Source organism: Myotis nattereri (genome assembly GCF_964212035.1).
Source record: "Myotis nattereri genome assembly, chromosome: 11".
Classification (NCBI taxonomy): domain Eukaryota; kingdom Metazoa; phylum Chordata; class Mammalia; order Chiroptera; family Vespertilionidae; genus Myotis; species Myotis nattereri.
This window is the reverse complement of record NC_138086.1, coordinates 17,004,869-17,013,332: the sequence shown is the minus strand read 5'-3', so window position 1 is coordinate 17,013,332 and position 8,464 is coordinate 17,004,869.

The window sequence follows — 8,464 nt, the reverse complement described above, 5'->3', positions numbered from 1 at the left end:
AATATCTATTGAGCGCTTACCTGTGACATGCACTATGCTGAGCACATTAAATAGACTGTGATTTAATTTCTACAACACACTTCCCCCTCGTTTTACAGATGAGAAAATTAAGTGAGGCACAGAGTGGTTAGGTAACTGACCATGCAGTCATTTGATATTAGAGCAACACAGGTTTAACCACTACAGTACATGACTCAACTACTCTCATGGAATTAATGAAAAGAGGGTCTCACCTTGTAATCCTAATATTCATAAGCCTCAGAAAAAGTTTTTAAAGGGTTTAAGCAAACAACCAGCAAACCTATCAGACAACTCCAGTAGAAATATAAATATATTAGGTAAATTTTCATTTGAAGTATTCTCATAAAAACAGCAGAAGCCTAAAATTATATTTTATGACAATTATGTCCTCATCACAAAGCAGTGTTAGAACTTCCGTGTCCATATCACTGCTATTGCATAGAAATAATTTTATTTTAGACTTAGATGCTTTTTTAGAAGTTATCTGTTCATTTAAGAGCCAGATGGGTGATGGTATCAGATAAATTCTAAGGACTTTCCAACTTCAAGATTCTATTATTTAATTTGCAGAAGCAAATTTTTAATTCTATTGAGTTCCTTTTCTTCTAATTTAAAAGAATTTAAAGAATTTTTGATCTGAATAAAAAGCATCCATCTTTTACTATAGGTGATAAAAAGGCCTAGATAGAAATTTATTTTAATTATTGATAATAATCATTCAACTTTTTTTTAGAAACTAGGGCCAGCTAAGACCCTTCCATAGTGTATATATTGGCCCTTCCTATAAACATATTTATTCTTGATCTGTTTTTATCACAATGCTATTGTTTATTGTGATGAATAACTATATAACTGAGTTAATACTCTATAAACAAACAAAACAACCCTGGCTTTATTCTATAATTAAAAAGGCCCTAGACAGGCAAACCGATGGTGATCAATTGGAAAGAAAGTAATGAGAAACTACCGTAATATGTATTTCCATCTGTTTCAAATATTCTTAATACTAAACTACGTAATAAGCTATTTGGTGAGGTACAGATCGAATATTTCATAATCTCACCTTCTGGAATGATCGTTGTGTCATTCTTATCCAGGGCCTTGCCTTCCTAAACCAGAGGAAGTGCCTTGGAGCCAATGTGTCCCTCTGTGTATCTAAAATTAAGTGCCCAGTTGGTGGTTAAATTAAGATCTGACCTTGTACAACCGAAACATAAGTGGTTCTTGGCACACAGTAAAGTATTACCCATGACTTCTCTAGACACTTCATCAAAAGAAACACAAACCCGCAAAGGTACAATAAGATTATCTGTGTCCCGATTGGTTCAAAGAACTCTCCTGGAGACAAATGATCCGCTAACCCAGCTGCAATGAGGGTTCCTGTGGGAGGAACAAAGCAGGACCCCTTGCATAGAATTAAACCATATTTTTCAGCCAGTTGTTCTAGAGACATGACATCTATGAGGCTGCACCTGCAGACCCAAATCCACTCTTCATCAATTTTAACTCACACTGCTGCTCATTCTTTATCGTTCAGACTCATGTGAAATCTCACTGAGTACGATCTTATTGTCATACAAATTTACTGTCTTTCCTTTGATTTGCATTTAATAGTTGTCAATGTGATGTACAGATTGGGTATGATAGTCAATGGCATCTAATCTGATCAAGAATCTTTAGGTCAGATTATAGACCAGTATATTCTAAAGAAAGCGAGCAGCCTATCTGAAGGAAGCAGAAAATCAGCATTTAAATTGGGGAGAGTTGTTTGTTTTCTGTTTAAAAACCCAGTAAGTTAGTGTCTTCACTGATTTTCTAATGAAAATAACCAGCCTTAGATTTGTTTTGACGTGGTCATGCTTGGATTAACTCGGGCCACAGTCAGCATTCACAGGGCCATCTGGCTTCTGTCCCCACCACTCCACTAAAGCAATTCTTCTTAAGGGTCTCAGTGACCTCCCAGTGTCTAGGCTAGGTTGATCACCACTTCTTGTTTCTTATTTTGCAGGCCCTCTTTTGGATTTGTTGCCCTTGGTTCCTTCCGTTTTCCTGAAACTCTTCACTCCCTAGGCTTAGAGGAGCACTGTATGCTTTTGTTTTCCTTCTTATCTCTCTGACCTATTCCTTTTACTTGGTGTTAATGAATAAACACATGCATTATCATGAGCTTAGCAGTTTTATTTCAAAATGTGGGAAACCCTTAATCAGAGGACCTAACTCTTCTTTGCGATAGAAGAGGTTGTATTTGTCGGAGCAAACCTCAAGAAATATTTTGTATTTATGCTGCTATTGACCGTGTCTTGAAAAAGTCAAGGTTGAAGGTTATAATTATTTTATAATTACTAATCTAATTTGGGAGTTTTCAATAAAGAGCTCTTCTAAAAGCACCCAGCATTGTGAAGTTCTTTGGTTTTTTACAATACTTTAAAAGGCTTACAATATTAAAAATTCATATAAAGAATTAGAGTATAATGCAAGTTATGAGAAAATGTATACTCAACATTTTAAAATGTGGTTCAGCACATTTCAGGAACATTTCTGCTCTTAGACCAATCAACTTGTGCCTGTTTTATCCATTTACAGAACAGTTATTATATATATCCTTATATCATAAAATATTTAAAATAATGGTTGCCCTAGCTCAGTGATGGCAAACCTTTTGAGCTTGGCGTGTCAGCATTTTGAAAAACCCTAACTTAACTCTGGTGCCGTGTCACATATTGAAATTTTTTGCTATTTGCAACCATAGTAAAACAAAGATGTATATTTTTGATATTTATTTTATATATTTAAATGCCATTTAATAAAGAAAAATCAACCAAAAAAATGAGTTCGCGTGTCACCTCTGACACCCGTGTCATAGGTTCGCCAACACTGCCCTAGCTGGTTTGGCTCAGTGAATAAAGCATCAGCCTGTGGACTGAAGGGTCCCGGGTCCCATTCCGATCAAGGGCACATGCCCGGGTTGCGGGCTCTATCCCCAGTAGGGGGTGCGCAGGAGGCAGCCGATTACTGATTCTCTTTCATCTTTGATGTGTCTATTCCTCTCTCCCTCTCCCTTCCTCTCTGAAATCAATTTTTAAAAATTTATAAAATAATGCTTAAAATAAGACAAAAAGGAAAGGCTGTGTGGTAAATAAATGAAAATATGTTACTGATGACATAGCCCTATGAGCAAGCTTTGTTTTACCACCTACTATCTCTGTCATGTTAGATTTGTTATTTAAATTTTCTGTCTCAATTTATTCATCTGTAAATTGGAAGTGATACTAAGAATGATAATAACCATAATAATGAAAATAACAGTAATCCAATGAACATGGTACCCACTATTTTTATGAAGTCTATCCCTCAAGTAGTTAATCATCTGCTAGTATAAATACACAATAAAGCATGCTTTGAGTAATTCAAATGTTTAAAAGAATATCTGTTCATAATGCTAATAAGCACTTCCACATTTGCCTATTTTGGAAGTTGGCTTTTCCTGCTGGTTTTCTCAAAGTGCAAACAAGGTATATCAGATTTTTTAACACTGCCTCTGGTTTCTTTGGGACCCTCTGGTGAGGGGGAGTGTCAGGGAGAGGTGTGACCAGGCAGTGAAGGACTATTGAATAAGACTGTTGTTCTGAGGAAGGTACAATAATAACACTAACATCCAAATACATGTCGCTTCTATCTATATATAGCAAGAAATGCATGTCCTGTTTTAAGGTGATAATTATAGCAACTGATATGAGTCTTAGGTTGAAATGGCTGGACCACAGTGTTAGAGGCACTGTCCCTGGAACCACCCATTTTTTATTTTTGGAACAAGCCATTTGGGTAGCATTGTACCTGAACTTCCAGGGAGCAATGAAGCATCTGGTCTCCATGTTTAAAAGCACCTGCTGCTGCTATACATCTCACTTGCCCACAGGTACTCTGCGTTCCTTAAAACATGTATGGGGCATGCAGGCCTTTGACTGTGAATTAAAAATACAGTTCCTGCTATAGTTAGCCATACAATCACATCCATCCCCACACAAAAGGTTTTATCATATTCCTTTCTGATCCAGCCCATTTTTAAAATTATTATTATTATTATTATTATTATTATTATTATTTTAATCCTCACCTGAGTATATTTTTTCCATTGATTTCTAGAGAGAGTGGAAGGGAGGCAGAGAAGAAGGAGAGAGAGAAAAACTGGTGTGAGAGAGACACATCAATTGGTTGCCTCCCACACATGCCCAGTGTGGGGAGGGGATGGAACCTGCAACGCAGGTAAGTGCCCTTGACCAGAATTGAACCTGGGAACCTTCAATTAGAAGACTGATGCTCTAACCACTGAGAAACCAGCTAGGGCCCTTTCTTTCTTCTATTCTTTCCCTGCTCTGCTCCATTCTCCCAATACATCGTTGCTAGCAGCTATATCTCATATGACTCTCCATGAGTCACGTGCCAGCTTGGGCCTCCCTTCCAGGGCTCCCTAAAGTAGGATTTAGGGAATAAGAGAAGTTCCCTTTCCTATTTGAATAAATTTGTTTCTGTAACCATTGAACAAGGCTAAACCATTTATTTTTCAGAATGTTTAACCTGTAAAAGTGAATCTCAAAGAGGGGGAATTAATACACAATTCAAATGCAAGATTATTTGAGTTCGTTGTTCAGATAATTAAATCCCACAATTAAAAACTGCAGCCCAATAAAAAAAAAAAAAAAGAACTGCAGCCATGCCCTGACCGGTTTGGCCAGTGGATAGAGTGTCGGCCTGCAGACTGAAGGGTCCCAGGTTCAATTCCAGTCAAGGGCATGTACCTTGGTTGAGGGCACATCCCCAGTGGGGGGCATGCAGGAGGCAGCTGATCGATGTTTCTCTCTCATTGATGTTTCTAACTCTCTATCCCTCTCCCTTCTTCTCTGTAAAAAATCAATAAAAATAAATTTAAAACAAAAACAAAAACTGCAGCCAGGGAAGTGCTCACACACTCATATACCCATCTATTCCTTCACTGATACCATACTATTTTAATTATTACAGCTTCATAGAGTGATGTGGTATTTGGGAGGGCAAGTCCTCCCTCATAATTGTTCTTTTAAAAATATTTTTATTTCACACATAATCTCTTTCAGATATGGAATTGTGACTAAGACTAGACTCATTTGAGAAGAGCTGACATGTCTAAATATTTAATACCCCAACCCAGGAATATGGTATGTCTCAATTTATTAAAAACTTCTCTTCGAACTTTATACAGAATCATAATTTTTATTTGTCATGACTATCTATTTATTCCTCCATATCTTGTAATTTTGATTTCTTTGGGAATAGAATTGTTTTTCCTCGGTATATTTCAATTGGTTATTTCTGGCACATTGAAAGCTAGCTCTCTTTGTGTATTTCTTTTGTTTCAGTTGCCCTTTCAGACCTCTTATTTGTTCTAATAATTTTAGGTTGATTTTCTTGCATTCTTGACTTTCTGTACACAGTGCTGAGTGGTTGGAAATCTTATGAGGAACATTACACTAGTGCAGTGGTTCTCAACCTGTGGGTCGTGACCCCTTTGGTGGTCGAACGACCCTTTCACAGGGGTCGCCTAAGACCATCCTGCATATCAGATATTTACATTATGATTCATAACAGTAGCAACATTACAGTTATGAAGTGGCAACGAAAATAATTTATGGTTGGGTCACAACATGAGGAACTGTACTTAAAGGGCCAGAAGGTTGAGAACCACTGTACTAGTGTGTTAGGGAGGAAACAGAGATTCTATTATGAAACATTTAGATCAAATCATTAGTATGTTAACACTAACGCTAGGTATAATTTCTAAGGAGTGCTGGCTCTCAGGCTTGGCTCTCATTGGAATCACCAGGGAGCTATAGGAAATGCTGTTGCCTGAGCCCCTCCCCAGATACTCTAATTCTTGGCCAGGAGGACATTGAAAGCTCTTCAGGATTATTCAGGTATTGCCAAGCTTAGGAACCACATCTATGTATAGAGTGATCTAATATAAAAATTTCGCAGTCATACAAAAGTCAGTTTCTTTCATTCCCAATTGTTAACTTTGTTCTTTGATTTTCCTAACTCCTGATTTTAAAGAAAAACATATTTTAAAATATGTATTCATTCTTACTTAGTGTTAAAATCACTCCTTCACTTATTCAACAAGTACTTTCTGAACAGTGTTATGTGCCAGATGAACTGTGTGGCTACTCAGGATCCAGCAATGAATACAACATATTACCACCTAACCTGCAGGGACTTTTCTCTGTTTGTGAGGGGGAAGGCCAGGATGGAACCTAAGCATTCTGAATGATGGACTTGCCTTTAACTATGATGAAAAAGGTGTCAGAGGAGCAGCTTTGAGAGGAGGAATAGGAGCTCAGCCTGGATTGTACGAAGCTTGACACACCTATGGAAGTCCAAGAGAAGCTTTGTGAGGCCAAACTTAGGGAGAAAGTCTGACCTGGAGAGATAAGTTAGTGATAGTTAAAGCCATGAGGCCAGATAAGTTTATCAAACCAGCATGTGGAGACAAAAATAAAGACATTCGAGGGATGAACCCTGGGATTAAGCAATGAGACAAAGGGAAGAAAACTATTTGCAGTAGAAAGGAGGGATCAACTGTATCAAATTCTGCTGCTAGCTCAAGTACGATGAGGACTAAGAACTAACCAGTGAACTTAACAACACGTAGGTTTGTTTTCTATTCTAGAATCATCTCGTCAGGCTTCCTTTCAGTGCTTTGCCATCTTGCTCCCCATCTGCCCTGCTTTTCAGTATGAGGAAGAAGTACAATATTCCTGTGTTTAGGAAATTGTTAGAAATGTTACTTTCTTTTTCTATGCCTTTTCTTTTTGCAGTGTCCCTTAACTCATTTTGTTTCCCTTATTTATAAATGATAGCCACTGATTTGTAAAAATCAGTTATTTTCACGTTTATACTAACAACTATATTAGAATAAAAAGAATCTTCTATCTGTATATATGCTAAGTGTCTAATATGCTGTGTCCAACTGTTCAACCAGTTGCTATGACGTGCACTGACCACCAGGAGACAGATGCTCCAACCAGTAGGTTAGCTTACTGCTGGGGTCTGGCCAATCAAGACTGGGTGAGATGGGGCCGGATACACCCTGGAGCCCACCCGTGGTCCCTCCCCAGATGGCCGGCCCCCATTGGCTCTGATCAGGACTGGGCGAGACGGCCCCAATCAGTCCCAACCAGCCCCAATTGGGACTGGGAGAGATGGGCCGGACATGCCCTGGAGCCCTCCCACAGTCCTTCCCAAGTCCGGGAAGGGTCCCAGATTATGAGAGAGCACAGGCCAGGTGGAGGGACCCCCGCTGGTGCATGAATCCATGCACCGGGCCTCTAGTATATACAAAAAGCCTAAGCAACCATCCAACTGTTCAACCATTGGACCGGTAGCTATGATGCACAATGATCACCAGGGGGCAGATGCTCAGCGCATAGGCATGAAAACATGAAATAGACTGATGAATCTCAGAGGGAAGGGGGAAGTTGGGAGGGCAGGAAGAGATTAACTAAAGATCTTATATGCATACTAGAGGCCCGGTGCAGGGATTCATGCACTGGTGGGGTCCCTCAGCCTGGCCTGCGGGGATTGGGCCAAAACTGGCAGTCTGGCATCCCCCGAGGGGTCCCAGATTGCGAGAGGGCATCCTCTAGTATCACATAACAGAAACTTAGGAAGAATTTAAAATTATCTTATTACAATTTCTTAGCATATCATTACACCCACAACCACAGCAAGTGGCTGAGGGGGTGGGCAGGATTTGGGGAGAGGCTTAGAATTTTCCTGCACTCGTGGTTCTCAATTCCAGCTTCTCCTTCACGCTGCTCATTTTCCTACGATATCTCCTCAAATGACATAAGGTCAACAGAAAGTGCCAAGAAACAGTCTTTCCTCTTTGGATCCTCTGTTTCTCAGCTGAAATATTGAAATTAGGCCTGGAATTAGAAGAGCTCTGATTAACCTCTCAATTTTAAGAATCTATAATGCTATCATTTTATGTTTTATGACCTAAACATTTGTTAATGGAAAAACATTCAAACCTGTAATGAATTTTTGTGACTTTATTTGAGCCAAACTGTGGACAATTGCCGGGAAGCAGAATCTCAACGGATTGGGATAATGCTCCAGAGAACGGCAGTTCTTCACCTTGTTTTACACATTACAATCAAAGGAGGAGACATAAGTGGGCTACAGGAAATCCATTGGTGATAGATTAGGGAGGTGGAAGCAAGCAAAGCCGGGGGGGGGGGGGGTACTCTGGGATTGGATAAAAAGTAAATTGATAGACTCATACTTCTTTTACTTAGACGGGTGCAGGAAAGTTAACAGTTAACACTTAACATGACAACAAGACAACAATAGCAATGAAGGAATTTATGGTCTCTGTCCAGGAGCCCAGATGCATTTGGCTGTGCCCTGC